The sequence below is a fragment of the Chinchilla lanigera genome, unplaced genomic scaffold (assembly GCF_000276665.1).
Source record: "Chinchilla lanigera isolate Chin_1 unplaced genomic scaffold, ChiLan1.0 scaffold00008, whole genome shotgun sequence".
NCBI lineage: Eukaryota > Metazoa > Chordata > Mammalia > Rodentia > Chinchillidae > Chinchilla > Chinchilla lanigera.
In genome coordinates, this window is record NW_004955409.1 from 10,035,299 (window position 1) to 10,051,316 (window position 16,018).

Sequence of the window (16,018 nt, forward strand, 5' to 3'; positions counted from 1 at the left end):
AAAAAAAGATATAAAATTATCAAAGAAACTATCTCTTCTGTTTAGTCTACTAATTAAAGCAGGGTAAAGACACATCTTAGAAAATTTTCAAAATTATACTTGAAATTAAAGCCATGTTCAATGTGATCTTCCATTTAACTAAAAGTATTGCAACATGCCAAAGAGCTTTAATTACTATGGTGTCTCATGATATTACTATTATCATAATAGCAGTGGTCTGGGATTGTATGGTATGCCAAGATTAGATTGCAAAGGCAAATAGATGGCAAAGTAGCAAACCTTTAGAGAGGAACCCTTAAATTCCCCCATAAAATACCATGAGCATGGCTTCCTGGCATGGTCTGAATGTGTTTCCCTGAATCGTGTGTTGCAATCTTAGTCCCCAATACAACAACGTTGGGAGGTGGGGCCTTCAGGGAAGAGATGGATTAATACTATTGGTAAAAGGCTTCACAGAGTCTTATCCCCTTTTTTTCCTGCTGTTTCCACCATGTAAAGTGTAAGTACAGTACTGTACCATCTCGGAAGTAAAGGTCCATCCTCACCAAGCACTGAACATGCCAGCTTTTTATCTTAGAATTTCCAGCCACCAGTACTGCTAAAAAATAAACTTCTGTTCTTTATAAGTCATCCCATCTCAGGGACTTTGTTATAGCAACACAAAATGGACTAAGACAAATCCTATATTCACATAATTCTATGCTCATTCAGGTTCAAGACTCTGGAACAACAGGACATCTGAGGATCTGGGCCTGCAAACCAGTTTGCCATAAGAACAACCAGCAAGCTCTCTGCTAGGAGTGGAGGGATGGAGGGCAAGCTGCAAACGCGCTGGCTTGAGCTTTCACCACACTCACCCAGACAGCTTGTTAACACCAGATTCCTAGACCCACCACCGTGGGCTCCAGTTCAGGAGACACAAGAACTTCATTCAAAATAAGCTTTCAGGTGAAGCTGATGATGTCCATGTGTGGGCCATATTGTGAGAGCTGTTTTCAGGGATTTTTTTTTCTTCCTTTAATTTTGTCCCCATGTTGCTTATCTAATCTAATTCTGGCAAAATATTAGCTTCTAAATTTGCAGATAAAGCAAGTACCCAGAAGATGCCAGAGTACAGCACAGCCATTACCATATGTAATAAATTAAATTATGTAGCATACAACAAATAGCACCATATATTTCATTACCTTAAATAGTTTAAAATTTCTGTCTCTCAGAGAGCTTGACCCGTCTTTCCCCTACTGAATATAAGAGAACCACAGAAATTTATTTGGTAAATAAGGAATTTGCAAAAACAATTTACTACCAATTCAAATGTCTATGATGATTATTATATACCTTGAAATTAACTATCATGTTTTTTACTAGCTAATGTACTTACATAGGCAAAGGGAAAAAAATAATGGTGGCATTACACTTGATAAGGTGCAAATAATTACTACTTTTCATACACAATAGTATACAAAAGGCACTTTGCTATCACATATCAAAATAATTGGATCATGCAATTTAAACAAAAAAAGAAATGAGGAAAGTAGCAACGTTTTAACCTTGAAGCACAAGGTCAGTGCTTTGTTCACTATCTAATAAGAGATAATCATTATAGAATCTTACTGCCAAGTTAATGATTTTTCTCCAAAACTAAGCACTATGGTTACAGCATTAGAATCACAACCTGTACATTCTTTTAATAATGATTTTCAAACTCACATGTAAGGAAGAAAATGTTATTTGGCAACAAGATACCATTCTCTAAAAATTTTAGTTTTAATGTAAGATTTATGGAAACTGATTTATATAAAATATAAAGAGAACAGGGAAAGAAAGCAGCAAGTTGTTTTAAAGGGAAGTTTCCATTTCCATATGGTATTTGACTTTTGAACTATTCTAAACGTAGAATATCCTCTCTGAAGGCAAGGACAGTGTTTCCCAAAATATTTTACGAAATTCACATTTAAAGATCTTGAATCTTCAAATCCTAAGGGCTTTCTCTACTTATATAACTGAAATATACAAACAAATGAGGTATTAAGGATATCAATTCTATTATACTGAATAGAAATTCTAATCCATATGCTGTATTTTGTTTCCCTTTTTAGATAAATCTAAGCAACTTTACAAGGTAAACCTAAATTCCAACTATTAAATTCTATTTACTGGAAATCCAAATAGTTTTCTGACCTTCTGTTAGTGGACACCACTGTCAATAAATATATACTGAATGTGTGCTGTATGTAAGGGAAAGCTTTTTTTTCAGGTATAAATTTTTCCCTAAAAAATAGTACGTTGATCTAATCGGATGTTTGCATAATTCAAATTTAGTATATGAACTATTGTAAATATAAAATACTCTCTATATAATAAATCTTGATTTATAATAAAAATGGCCAAGTACTATAAAAACAAGATCTTTATAGAGCAGACCTCTTTATTTGCCTCACCCGCCCTCCAACAATCCCATCGATTGGATTTTACTTATTAGACATATCGCTAATCTGTGTGTGAAATGATACCATACAAAAAAATCACCAAAAGATTTCCAGCATAAAATATATGTTCTCTGATATGAAATTAAATAGGAACCCAATAGCCAAAAAATAATTAGAAAATCCACAAATGTCTGGAAATCAAGTAAAATTTTGCTAAGTAATCCATGTGTTAACTAAGAGAATTTAGAAAATAGTCTGACCACAATGACAAGGAAAGCATGACTTACACACACTTTGGAATGCAGCTAAAGTAATGTGAGTGGGAAATTTTACATTAAGTTTTGTTTTATTTTTTGAGACAGGACCTTACTAAATTGCCAAGACTGGCCTTGAAATCACCATCGTCCCACTTCAGTCTCCCAAGTACCTAAGGATTATGATATACACCATCACGCTTGGTGCTTAAGAAAAAATTTGTAGCTCTAAGCACATTTATAAGAAAAGAAGGAATGTTGGAAATCTATTAAATATCTCCACAATCAAGCAAAAGAATAACAAGTTAAACCCAAACAGAGCAAAAAGGAGGAAATAATAAAATAAAATTAAAGTAGATCTTAATGAAAGAGAAAACATACATAAAATAGAAACAATAAAAAATGTAAGAGTAGGTTCTTTCAAAAGATTAACCTAATTGAGAAATTGCTAGCATGATAGATGAAGGAAAAATAAAAATTACCTGCCTCAAAGTAGAAAAGGGAGATGTGGCTATTAAATCTACAGACATTAAAGAATAATTTGATACCAATAAATTTGAAAAATTAAATGAAATGGACAGTTTTTTTAAATATACAACTTACCAAATTAATTCAAGAAAAATAGAAAATCTGAAGAGATTTAAAACTATTAAATAAATTGAATCCATAATTAAAGCTTTCCAACAAAGAAACTCCAATTCCTGCTGAATTGGTTCGTGAATTTTCCAGATATGTCCAAAGCTCCGCACAACCCTGTCACAGCCTTTACCCACTTTCCACCCTAAAACTCAGACCCTCGGCATCATCTTTGCTTAGAGACTGCAAAGACCAAAGCATCTTTCCAAAACACTACTGCTTCCATCAGTCACCTTCTGAGGCTCAAGATCACCTCCACACAGCTCTGCACATCTCTTCCCCATCCACGACTTTCTAAAACCTTTGACAGAGACATCTGGAACTCCTGCTCCACCATTAACTGAACCTCCTAAAAACACAATCTCTTTTCTGAATAACCCCATCCTTCTCTTGCTCTAATTCTCTTTCCTGAGAGCGTTGCCTTCCTGTAGACCCTCAAGTGGTGGCTGATTTTTCCCCATAGACTTTGTACCTGTGTTTTTAGTTTCTCAGGGCCACTTCTCTACCATTGCCTCTACTTTCTTCCAAACAAAAACAAAATCACAAATCTTGTCTTGAAAAAGCTGTCATCAGACCCCACTACTTCCTATTTCTCTTTGTTATTGCTATCTACAGACATCCGTGTTATCTCTAACATGCCTTAAAGAATATTAGCATCTACCACTATTCATTTCTCCTGTACAATGTCTATCGCATATTCATAGTGATAATTCTTCCAACCTCTAGATTTCAGTTCCTTAGCTTCCACTTCCCAATCTTGTCTTCCACTCTACCTCAGTCAAACACTTCTGTGGACATGCCCTAGACTCCATCTCTATCCATACCTCTAGCTTGTGTCCTCATCATTGTGTTCCTCCCTCTACTTTTACCCAAGCTGAGCTGTCATGGACCATTATTTTTACTCCCTACCATATACCCTTCACTTCCTTGTCTTCTTGCCTATATCCTTCTGTGATGTAAGCACAGCTGCGGGCTACTCTGCACCTGTAGCTGAATGTGGGTGGAGAAAAGTACATAAATAAGCAGATTAGTCTTGATACCTAAAACTTCATTTTGTTTCCAACCCTACTGCACTTCTTTACTCCAGTGAGCACATCTTCTCTCACATTAAACATCCCTCCATCTGTACAAAATTAGTTCATGGCCCTGCTTCCCAGTGCAGTGAGCAGCTTCATTGTGAGAACTTCCAGGTGACCTATCACCTTATCTCCCCATGGCTGTAATCTGACTATCCTCCTACACAGCACCACAGATAGATGTGCTCCTAGCTAGTCAATACTTAGCCCCTTACTAATCCTAACTTCTACACTTGGTCATGTTCCTTTTCACATATTCAACATCCTTCTTCTCAGTTCATTAAATCTTTCCTCACTTGAGAATCACTACATAAATAGGCTACAATATTTCCCTTTTTTTCTTTTTTAAATTAGGTTTATTGGTACAATTTAGATACATATAATGATCGCATTCATCACAGGGAATTTGTACCTGTACATGATATATCTTAGTTCCTCTTTTTTTCCCATTCCTCTCCCCTCTCTTCAACCCCTCTTGGGACCACTTAGATTGATGGTTATAACTGATAAGTATTGGTTTATCTTTGTCATATAATTTTCCTGTTGATGGTTTCCTGTCTTCCCCCTTCATTTAATTGCTTCCCCCACCTGGTGGCTTCATTCTATTGGTACTCTTGGACCTTTGGGATTTATTTTCTCTTTCTAGAATATCTTTCAGATGTAGAGCTAGTTTGGTTGTCATGAATTTCTTCAGTTGTTCTTTGTCATGGAAAGATTTTATTTCTCTATGAATTCTGAAAAACAATTTTGCAGGATACATCAATCTGAGTTGGAGGTTGTTTTCTTTCAGGGCTTGAAATACTTCACTCCAAGCTCTCCTCGACTTAAGAGTGTATATTGAGAGGTCTGCTCTGATTCTGATGTGCTTTCCTTTATAGGTGATTTATTTCTTTCCTCTAACAACTTTTAATATTCTGTTCTTTGCTGAATTTCTAGAATCTTGGTTATGTCTTGCTGTAGCTTTATTTTGGTCATGACTAACTGGAGTTTTGTATGCCTCACTTCTGTATGTCAGATTCTATTTCCATGCTTGGGAAGTTTTCTGGTATTACTTCTCTGAAAAGGTTTTCTTTATGTCATTTGTGCTGGCTCATTATTTTTCTATGCTCCTCTATTTTTTTAATCTATGTCTCCTCTAGATTTGCCATTATAGTCATCATCTCTTTTTTTAATCTGTGAGATATCCATAAGTATATGTATGTCTATTTCTTTTTTATTAATTAAGTCTATTGATACATTTTAAATATACATAATGGTCAAATTCACCATAGGGACTTTGTACCTGTACATGACATATCTTAATCTCCCTTTTCATTTTCCCAGTCTCCTCCCCTCCTTTCAAGCCCTCTTCTTCTTATTTATAAAAGCTTTTCCATTTTTCCCTTCTTTTCTTTTTTTCCCTCTTCCCTTCCTTCCTTTCCTCCTCCCTTCTCTCTAGCTCCCCTTCCCAATTGAATATTGTCTTCCTATTTCATAACATCTACCATACATTCTGGTCCTTATTTGCACTTTTGTTTTCTCCTTGCTTTTTCTCTTGTCCCTAGAGTCAATCCTCAACATTGAGAAAGAACTTGTTAAAAGAGAAATAATGACTTTCCTCTGCTAAAAATCCACCAAAGCTATCCTCTCTTCCTCGGAGGAGAAGCCTTACAATGACCTCAAGGTCAACATGCTATATTGCTTGGATCTCTCTAATCCCATTTTCTGTAATCACACTGCACACTTATGGGAATATATTTTCCTCAACACTCATCAAACAGGTCACACATATGTTCCCACCTTACAAACTTTTCACTTACTGATCTTCTTGGTCAAAATGTCCTCAATAATCACATGTCTCACTACCTCAATTATTTCAGCTCTGTGTTAAAGGATATATTATCAACAAATCCTTTCCTGAAAACCCTGTATAAAATAACAACCCAGCCCCCAACACAAGAACAATGTTTCATTTCTCAAAATTGTTTTCCTCATAGTACTTATTATCACCTAATATTTGATAGGCACAATTTTAAATTGCCTGTCAACTATCTTCTTCTTGTAGTATTTAAGTTCCATAAGGCAAGCAGCTTTAACCATTTCATTCACTGCTGAACCCCCTCAAACCCAGAAAGTTGTAGTAAATACTCAAGACAGTTGTTACATGAATAAATCAATTTCTTTTCCATTAGCTTTGTACATTTTAGCTGTGACTTGATATTCCTTTAGTGATACACTTGTGTCATACTTTATTCTTTATTCTAAATAATTATGCTCTTTATTGCCTCCATGACACTTTTATTCTCCTACTGTAATTTCAAGATCTAAGTAGTCTATGAGCACTTTAGTCTATGAACATGTTTTGCACAGTAAATACTTAATTTTTCTTTCTTGGGTTACTATTACTCTGCTGAAATCTTCAGCTGGATTAGACTTTCTGAAATTGTAGGTGTATTGTCCATCCTCAGCAAGTTATCATTTCATCTTTGATGTTTCAATATTCATGGCTTGAATATGTGTTTTTAGTTAGGATTCTTTTCTGTTTTTGAAACTTCTGCTGTTTTCTGTGTGTGCATGTGTGTGTGTGTCATGTGTTGAGGGTGGAGGTAATGAAACCTAAAGAGGAAGTTTTATTTTAAAAGTAGAGAGAGACTTAGCATAACATAGCATAACGATTAAAACTCTAGAGTTGAAAATACCTGAGCTTCAGTACTTGGCTCCTGACATTTTTCATTCAGAACCTTTGATCTTGCTTAAACAAGATAAATCTTTGAAGCTTAGTTTCCTCTTCTGTGTAATGAAGTGAGTAGTAATTAAAATGAAACAGAATAATGCAGGTAAAACATTTAACCCAAAAATCAAGTCCAGCTACATTCATTATACACTTTATAAAAACACAATCATGGATAAGCAGAACCCCTTTAAGACAACCTTATTTGAAACATATTGCTAAACCAAAGGAATATTTAGAACCCAGACAGACTGATCATTTCAGATCTGCAGATATCCTCAACCCAGAGGCTGAGCTGAAGCCAGAGACATAACCTGGAGTACAATGTGAGACATAACATGTAATAAATGCCAGTTGCTATTGTTTCTATTGAAATAAAGTGGTTTGGGGGGCAGCAAGGGGAATCTTGTAATGGAAGACTTCATTTTCTTTTAAAGGAATATAGTCCATGTAAATTGTTTAACATTTAGCAAACGTTAGATATTTAACTTTGAAATCTTAATTATTTGTGAGATGTGTAGAAAAGAAAGGAGATCAGATACAGTTTATGAAATCAGATGGAAATGTGGAGAGAGCCAGACCTGCATTGTCTTACTTCATTTCAAACAAAATAACTGACAAGTTGAAAAGATAAGTCTTGGGACAAATGGAATTGAAATGGGAAAATGTCACTGTGAAAACCCAAGTAGCAGGGGGTGGAGGGGAGATCATTTCTTCAAAGCAATCAGCTTTCAGTAGCTATCACAAATGGCAAATGGAACCAAGTCACAAAATAAATCTTCTTAAAATAAACTTAATAATAACTTCCAAAATGATTTACTAATCCTATTATAAAACATATCTACAAGAACTGATGCACAGATAAGAGGAAGAAAGACTCCCCAAAAATGGTAAATTTAAAGGAATGCATTCAGAGAATAGTAGCCACCAGTGATCAACAGAGGAAAGAGAGAAAGCAGAAATGGGAGGGCCCTAAAGATTGCCTCGGGGAGGCGGGGAAGGAAGCAGGTGATAACCTCACACATTGTGTTGTCTGACCAGCTTGTCCAACACCCCAAGTATGACTGAGTGGTTCTGCAAGTCTCACTCCTCATGTTGCAAACCTACAGTGGGAGGTTAAGCAGAGGAGAAAAGCGATTAGGTCCTAAGTGAAACTGAGGATGTATTTATACCACCTCCAGGTGACTAACACAGGGACTAACTCAGGTAGGAACTCAAACAACACATTTAAACATGACAGGGTGTAGACTTTGAGGGGTTACTAGCAACTAGAGTAATAAAGAAGTACTGCCGGCCTGAAGACTCTCTTTCCTGAGCCCTTCAAATGATACCTTAAAATTCTTTTGCTTCTTTTAGTGGAAAGTAGGTCATTTTCAAATCAATTCCTGCAGAGAACAACAAGAAATGTTTATTTTAATCGGTTGAAAAGCTCTGGAAATCTTAAAGAAGATTATAAAATCAACATCCAATGAAGCACTTGGGGCTTCTTTTCCAAATTTTCTGATTCTAGAATCAGCGTCTCAGAAGTTGGGTAGTTAAACAAAGACTTTGTGGGGTCCCTCTCAGAATCTTAGAAATGATATAAAGATGGTTTAAAACTGAATGTATTTGAGGTTCAACCGCTGCAAAAAGAAAACCTCTCAGAGATGTTCAAATCTGACTCGAAGCATAAATTTCTGAGAAATGAAACCACCATAAATTCCTTCTTCAAGCAGTCTATTCCCAGAAGGACAGTAGGCAAGGCTGCCACAAATTCCCCCTTCAAGGAGCTTTATGGTCATGAAGGAGACAAAAAGACCAGTCATACCTGCATTCACAAATGTCACAAACTTTTTATCTGGCATCTGTGGTCCCCCCAAAAATCTGTCTGTTATTTTTTTAAAAATTAATTCTTCCTTTAAGAGCCTTTTCTTCCCCCTCCTTTTTCCCTGTTAAGTTGAGTACATAAGTTCCAAATTCTAACTGTTCTCTGAGTTAGTTACTCAGCATTGAGCTCTGCAGGGTGTGCACATTACACATATGAATAAGCTTCTCCTCCTGCCAATATGTATTTTGTCAGTTTAATTCACAGGCCACTAGTTACAGAACACAGAGGGATAGAGGAACTCACCACTTCAGTAAATCAAGGGGCCAGGATAATGGAGGGTTCACAGGCAGAGACCCTGGTAAGATTTTCATGAGTGACACCAAAGAGCTATACTCTTAGTCTTACATAGGAGTGGAAAATAAGTAGCCTAACCCTCGTAAGGACTGCAAACCTGATTTGACTCATTCAACCCTGATGAGAGTACAGTAAACTGATTACTATTACTAGTGCTATGGCTAGCTGCATGCCAGAAATCCCGTCTGCAGTAGGATATCAGCATGTAGCATCAGAAATTATCTTTGCTGAGTTTTTGTCATAAAAAGAGAGAGAGGCAGAGAAAGAAAGGGAATTTTAGCTCAAAACATGGGAATAAAGAATACGTCATGAATTTAAATGGAGAAATCCGTGAGTAGAGCTGCCCTAGGGGGAGGGAGAGCAGGAGCGGGAGTTGGATGCTCAGTGTGAGGTGTCTATTTTGCACACAGGGTGAATATCAGGAAGAAACCAGAATCTACGAATGTAGAATTAGAGATTCTAGAGTATGAACTATAGATGGCATTAAACTGTGAGACGGGCTGAGGTCACCAAGGAGGTAAGAAAGGATTCAGGACTTACAGCTGATCCAATCCAGTGTGAGAAAGAGGAAAGAGGAGAGAGAAGAGAGGAAGAGTGGAGGAAGAGTGGAGGAGGGGAGAGAAAGGGAGCAGTGGGGAAAGGAAAGGAAGGGAGGAAGTGACGGTAAAAGAGCAATAAAGGAGTGTTCTGATAGGTTGGAAAAGTATCTCAAGAAGGAGGGAATAACCAAGTGACAGAGCACGTAGAATGGGGATTGACAACAAACCACTGGGTTTCACAACATGGAGGTGACTGATAACATAAAGAAACAGCTGTTGGGGACTAAGAAAGAATGCCTACTTGGCAGAGTTTAATTTTAAAAAATTAATAAAGATAATTAGGATAAAGCAAAAATGAAGAGTTCTTTCAGAGATATTGTGGCAAGGAGAAGCAAATAAATGAGATGAGAGCAGGAGGAGTAAGATTGAGAAACAGACTGTACCCCCTCTTCCATATCTGCTCTGAAAACTTAATTTATGGTGAGGTTATTCCTTCATTTTAAAAAAAAAAAAACAAGATCCATAACAGATTAAGATTGAAAAAGCATCAGTTACAATTTTTTAAATAGTTATCACTAACATATTCCATAAGTAAAAACACGATATTGAGGATTTTAGCAGCTAAATCCAACTTTGAAAGAATTAGAAATTTTATGACTGATAAACTATAATAAAATGAAATGAAGAACTTAGTAAGTGGATTTTTAATTTTAGTTTAAGATGGGGATTGCATTTCTGTCCATGGCCAAGTGAATTTTGTCAATCATACCACCTAATTCACAGATAATAGCTCTAAACTCTAACAAATGATTTATTTTTTAAAAAAAAAAGTAAGGTAGAAGAAAGAAAAGTACCTGAAGCCCTGGTAGAGGGACCGAAAGCAGGCAGAATCTGCGGGGAGGAGAGTCAAACTTTGCAGGAGAACATCAGCAGTAAGCGCGCTCTCCACGTTTCACAGTTTCTACCTGGGGAAGGGCACCAGCCCCAGCCCAGCAGGGTGGCTAGAACACCAAGAGAAAACCTGCCACCTTTCCGTGGAAGCAGCCAGAGCACAGAGTTTAGAGCCACCACAGAGGGCATGAAATGAGGGGGAGCAATAGGCAGGGAAGAATGAGAGGGAGCCCCACATTCTGCTTTAAGTCCCTGTTTTGCTTTTTTTTTTTTTTTTTTGAGACAAAGTCTCACATGCTGTCCTGGCTGGACCTTGAACCCCTGATCTTCTTGTCTTGGCCGCCCAGGTAGCTGGGATTACAAAGGCATTTTTGTGCTTCTTTTTACATTGGATCTGCCTAGAAACTAGGCAGTTTGGCAGGATGAAAGCCAATTCCATCGAAGTGAGCTTCCTAAAACGTAGCTCTGACCCTGTCACTTCTAAGTAGAGCCCTCACTGATCTCCACCTCCAGCAGGGTCACACCCAGCTTGAGGCACCCAGCTCCCCGGCTGTGAGACCTGGAGTTTCTCACTTGACCTTCCCAAGCCTCAGACTCCTCATCCCTAAATGGATTATAAAGAGGGCCTGCCTCCCTTGGAGGGCAGCCAGTAACATCCAGGCAGGAAAACTGAAACCGCTGTAGTACATCAAAGAGAGGAAATTGAATATGGAGAGACTGAGATACCAAATGCGGATGTTGTAGTTAGCAGGAAGGATGTATACCTAGAGAGACCTTCCCTGAGTGTGGGAATGAAAATATTAAAAGGTTTCTCTGGGTGAAATCTCAGGAGAAGGGGTCTTAGCTCATTCTGGATTTTAGGGAATAGCTTCAGGAGAAGCTGGGTCTTGGAGGCTAATGGCTTTGCTGAGGATGTTGAGGATCCATCAGAAGGATTTGAGGAGGGGAAACAGGATCAGATCTGTGTATGAAGGATGAATATAGAGAAGCCCAGGCATCTGAGCTCGGCATCTCTGTAACACAAATTCAAGGTCACTCTCGATATGGAGTGAGTGTCTTGGTCCGTTTGGACTGTTGTAGCAACATATCAGAGGCTAGATGGTTTAATAAGCCGCCGAAACTTCTCTTAGTTTCTGGAGGGTGAGTCAGTCTAAAACCAAAGCAGCAGCAGAACACAGGTCTGGTGAGGGCCTGTCTTCTAATTTGAAAATAGCACCTTCTCAGCATGTCCTGGCAGAGGTTTCTCTCTAGAAGTCCTTTTTTGCATTTTTAATTGCACTGTCCAGGCTGCTTCAGTGTTCTGAATTGACTCAAAATGCTTACCCTTCCTGATCATTTTGATTCTGGGGAAAGAGCCAGACCCAGTGAGAAAGATGGACAAGGACACACCATGATAGTTCTATTTGACAAAAATTGCCATAAATGTTGTGAATCAATTTAGGACATCTAGGCAGCCGCTAAAGACAGATGTTCAGAATTGCTTTGGAAAGCGGAAAGAATGATGGGGTAAGTGTGTTTGAAATGGGAGTAAATATTCTGAGGGGGATTCATGTGAGTGTGTCTTTTACTATAATAAAATTTTTATTTAAACATTCACTGTATTTTTATCACACCTTGCAGTTAATGTATATAAGTAACAAAACTTCCTTTTTAATTTTTTATTATAACACCATGTGTCTAACACATAGACCACAGGTTGGATCGGTCTGCCTGAGCTGAGTACAAGCTTTACTAAAGCAAACCCAAACTCATGATATCAAGAAAAGAGAAAGCCAGTTCCTTCTAACCAAAGGAAGAGTGCTGAGGAGAAAGGTGTGTGGTAGGAAGATCAGGTGGTATGTTATGACCATTTCCCACCCAATGAAAATCTTACAGAGAGAAATGCATTAGACATCCAGTAAAGAGAGGTGAGGGTTGAGTTTAAGGGGACTTCCTCAACTTCCTAAAACAGAAAATTGGAGAGAACCTACAGTGCCTGCAACATGGTTAAGCACAAGCAAGTTCCGCACTCAGGAGCTCTCTTGGCTGTGGTGTGATTTGCAAGCTACCTAAAAGGTCAAGAGTTCCAAGTGTCTACACAGAGGGCAGCAGGCAGGCAAGAACATGCTTGCTTTTAACAACCCAGATGACCCTGTGGCATACAGTGGCAGGGTAGAGCTCCCTGTCTGAGGGCCAATTAGGATCACAGAAGGACTTCAAGGACACTCAGCATATCAGGGAGGCCCACAGGGCCCTCACCAGCAGGAAAAAGAGGTTGAGAGTTCGGCCACAGATTCGAGTAGGGTGAAATATAAGGGACGCCATCTCTACAGAGATCAGCGAGGGCTAAGGAGAAGCCAATGAACACTGTGGGGCCCCAGGAACCACTTCTCTTTAACCATACACTGCCTTATGGAAAACAAGAAAATATCTGAAACATTAGTAAATTATCAAACGAAAGCAAAAAGAGGAAAAAAGGGCATGAAATTATTAATATTGGAGTACTTGCCTAGTGTGTCTGAGGCCATGGGTTCAATCTCCAGCATGCAAAAATTTTAAAGAGGTGAACCAACTTAGACTAAATTTTGGAGGGTTTTCTTTTTCCCTAGTACTCAATATTTTTCATCAATAAAGATCTTGCATTATTTACAGCTTGAATCTTGCTTATCTCATTTAACTTCATCTCCTAGAAATGTTCCTACGCCAGTTCATAAAGACCTACCCCATTCTTTCAACTGACCAGGTGCTAGCCCATTCAGTGCAGGTTGATTACCCCTTCCCTGAAAATGCTTGGGACCCAAAGTATTTCAGATTTGGGATTTCTTTAAATTTGAGAAAATTTATGTATACGTAATGAAACTTCATAGGATAGGATCTAAGTCTAAACATGCAATTTATTTATGTCTTATATACACCTTATACACATTGCACAAAGGTAATTTTATACTTTTTTATTACACCTATGTTTTGACTCTGACCCATCATATGAGGTCAGGTGTGGAATTTTCCACTCATGGTATCATGTTGGCCCTCAAAAACCTCCCACTTTTAGAGCAGTTTGGATGTTTTGTTTTTTAGATTAAGGATGCTCAAGCTGTATAACAATATTTAACCAGCACAGTAAGAAATGAGATATGTCATAGCCACTCTACCATTTAGGACAGTGCTATAATTCCTATCCTTGTGAAGCACTGCTCCTGCATCAAACTCAAGGGCTTGGTTCTCTTCCCACATTTTTACCAGGAGTTGACCCTGTTCCTCTTAAGTCCAGGGGAGGGCCCACCTGGCCTGGCCTGGCAGGGAATACAACTTCAATACAGATTTTAACTTCCTCTTACCAGAAGCTGAGAGTCCACAACACCAAGTAAGTCCAGTAGCCTGGTTATCATGAGTAGCATCACAGTAGTCACTGTAGACCAGGCATGGAGTTACACCTTGATAGAGGTTTCCTCACTTCGCAGTTGGGCAATACCTGGCTGACTCAGAGGTAGTAAGTACTTTTAATTAATTGTATGCTGGATGGTTAATCTTGATTGTCAACTTGATTGAACTGAAAAGCTCCTAAAGAGGTGTTTGGATTCTAAGAGTGTTAACCACTGAGAAGTTCATTAGCTGAATGGGCTGTTTTTCCCAGTTGGAAAAAAGTAGGTCACTGGGAGCATTTCTTGGAAGGATACATCTTGCCCCGGCCCCTTCCTCTTCATCTCTTTCCATCTCTTTCTCTGCTCCCCAGATGCCACGAGGTGAGCAGCTTTCATCTGCAGTGCCTTTTCACCATGATATGCCTGGCTAGCTGACCATGGACTGAACCCCTTTGAAACCATGAGCTAAAGTATATCTTTCCTCCTTTGAACTGTGTCAACTATTTTTATCCAGCAACAGAAAGATTACTAATACATATGTAAAGTGGCCCAGGCAACTCGTATCCCAAAATGAATTTCCTGACAGCCTGAGTTACCTTAGCTCTCCTTGTCTGGCTATGCCTCCCATAAGAAACCAAAAGGATTGTATCAAACTGTGCCACCATTTCTCAAGCAGCCTCCATGAGCTCCTTCAGCTTATATAGTTTTAAATTATATCAATCTGCTGTGCTGAATTGGATCTGAACATAGATTCAGATTAAGTTTGGGATGCAAACTAGGGTTACTTAAATGCCATGTATATCCCTGATTGGCTACTCATAGGTCTAAAATTTGCACCAAGTATAGGGTATTATAATTTTCAAATAACATATATCCAGCAAGATTTTAAAATAATTTATTGCCTGATAGCCTTAGACTAAAATAATTAAATATATGCATTACTTAGACATTATTGTTGTAAATAACTTTTGTTAATTTACATTAACATAAATTATGGCTCATTCCAGGCAATTTTCACTCACGGGTTTGTTTTCTTCTATATTTTATCTCAATCATTCTGAAGACTTTTATTTATTTAAATATATACTTCTTAGTTCCTTTATTTTTGAAACACAGTCCTGCAGAAACTAAATATATATCAAAGTACATTTGTTCATTATTCATGGTAGGAGTTACCATTTCAGGGTACTAATCTCTGGGTAAGCTGTGGTAGCAACAATAGCTATAACAGCTAACTCCCAAAACTTTCTCTGGCTTAGCACATTTGAGTTTCTTTCTGGTTTGAGTCAATTCTAATCAGTGGCATGGGGTCGGGTACAGGTTCTGCTCCAGGCATTCAGGGTCCAAGATTATTGCAGGTTCTACGCCACCTTCACCACAAGGTCATCAGGGCATAGACAAAAGAAGGAGTATAGACGTTTCAGAGGCTTTTGAACCAAGCCCTAAATTGGAAATGCATCAAGTATGTCAACATTCTCCTGGCAAGAATGAGGTCACTCTTCTTACCTAGCTGCAAAACAGATTGAGAAATGCAGTTTACCTGTGGCCCAGGTTAAAAAAAATCATTTACCTTTGACTGAATGATACTACTCCTGGTATTTATCCTAAATAATTAATCTAAAATATAGAAAATTTTATATATGCAAATAAATCTTGTAATAGTGAAAAACTGAAACCTAGAAATACCCCATTTAGGCAAAATTAATTTAATTAAATTCTAATGTAGTCATTTAACAGATTGAACTTAATGTAGCCATTTTAAAAAGATTTTGTTATGCTCACGCAGACACAATGCGGAATGCTTATCCTATAAATACTGTATAAATGAAATAAAATCAGAGTCCCAAATTTGATATACTGATTGAAATTCTATTGAAATGTTCACAGTAAAATATAACATGATAGAAACTACTAATAATTTAAAAAGCAGTTATAATAATGGTGATCATTTAATGCATTCCCAAGACAGTATAGCCAAAGC

General features: G+C 37.8%; 1 long non-coding RNA gene across 3 annotated transcripts in view; it reads right to left on the bottom strand.

The window, feature by feature from the left end:
- The window catches only part of LOC102006426, a 192,035-nt gene that overhangs the window by 158,439 nt on the left and 17,578 nt on the right, over positions 1 to 16,018 (bottom strand). The window contains exons 3-4 of one of the 3 annotated variants that reach the window (XR_001232612.1): positions 14,014 to 14,151; positions 8,425 to 8,490 (exon numbers count right to left, since the gene is read on the bottom strand). The exons of 1 other annotated variant lie outside the window; for it this stretch is intronic. This is a non-coding gene — a long non-coding RNA (uncharacterized LOC102006426). Of the gene's footprint in view, positions 1 to 8,424; positions 8,491 to 11,847; positions 12,040 to 14,013; positions 14,152 to 16,018 lie in introns of those variants that run through there. One more of the 3 variants, XR_001232611.1, reaches the window with a different exon arrangement.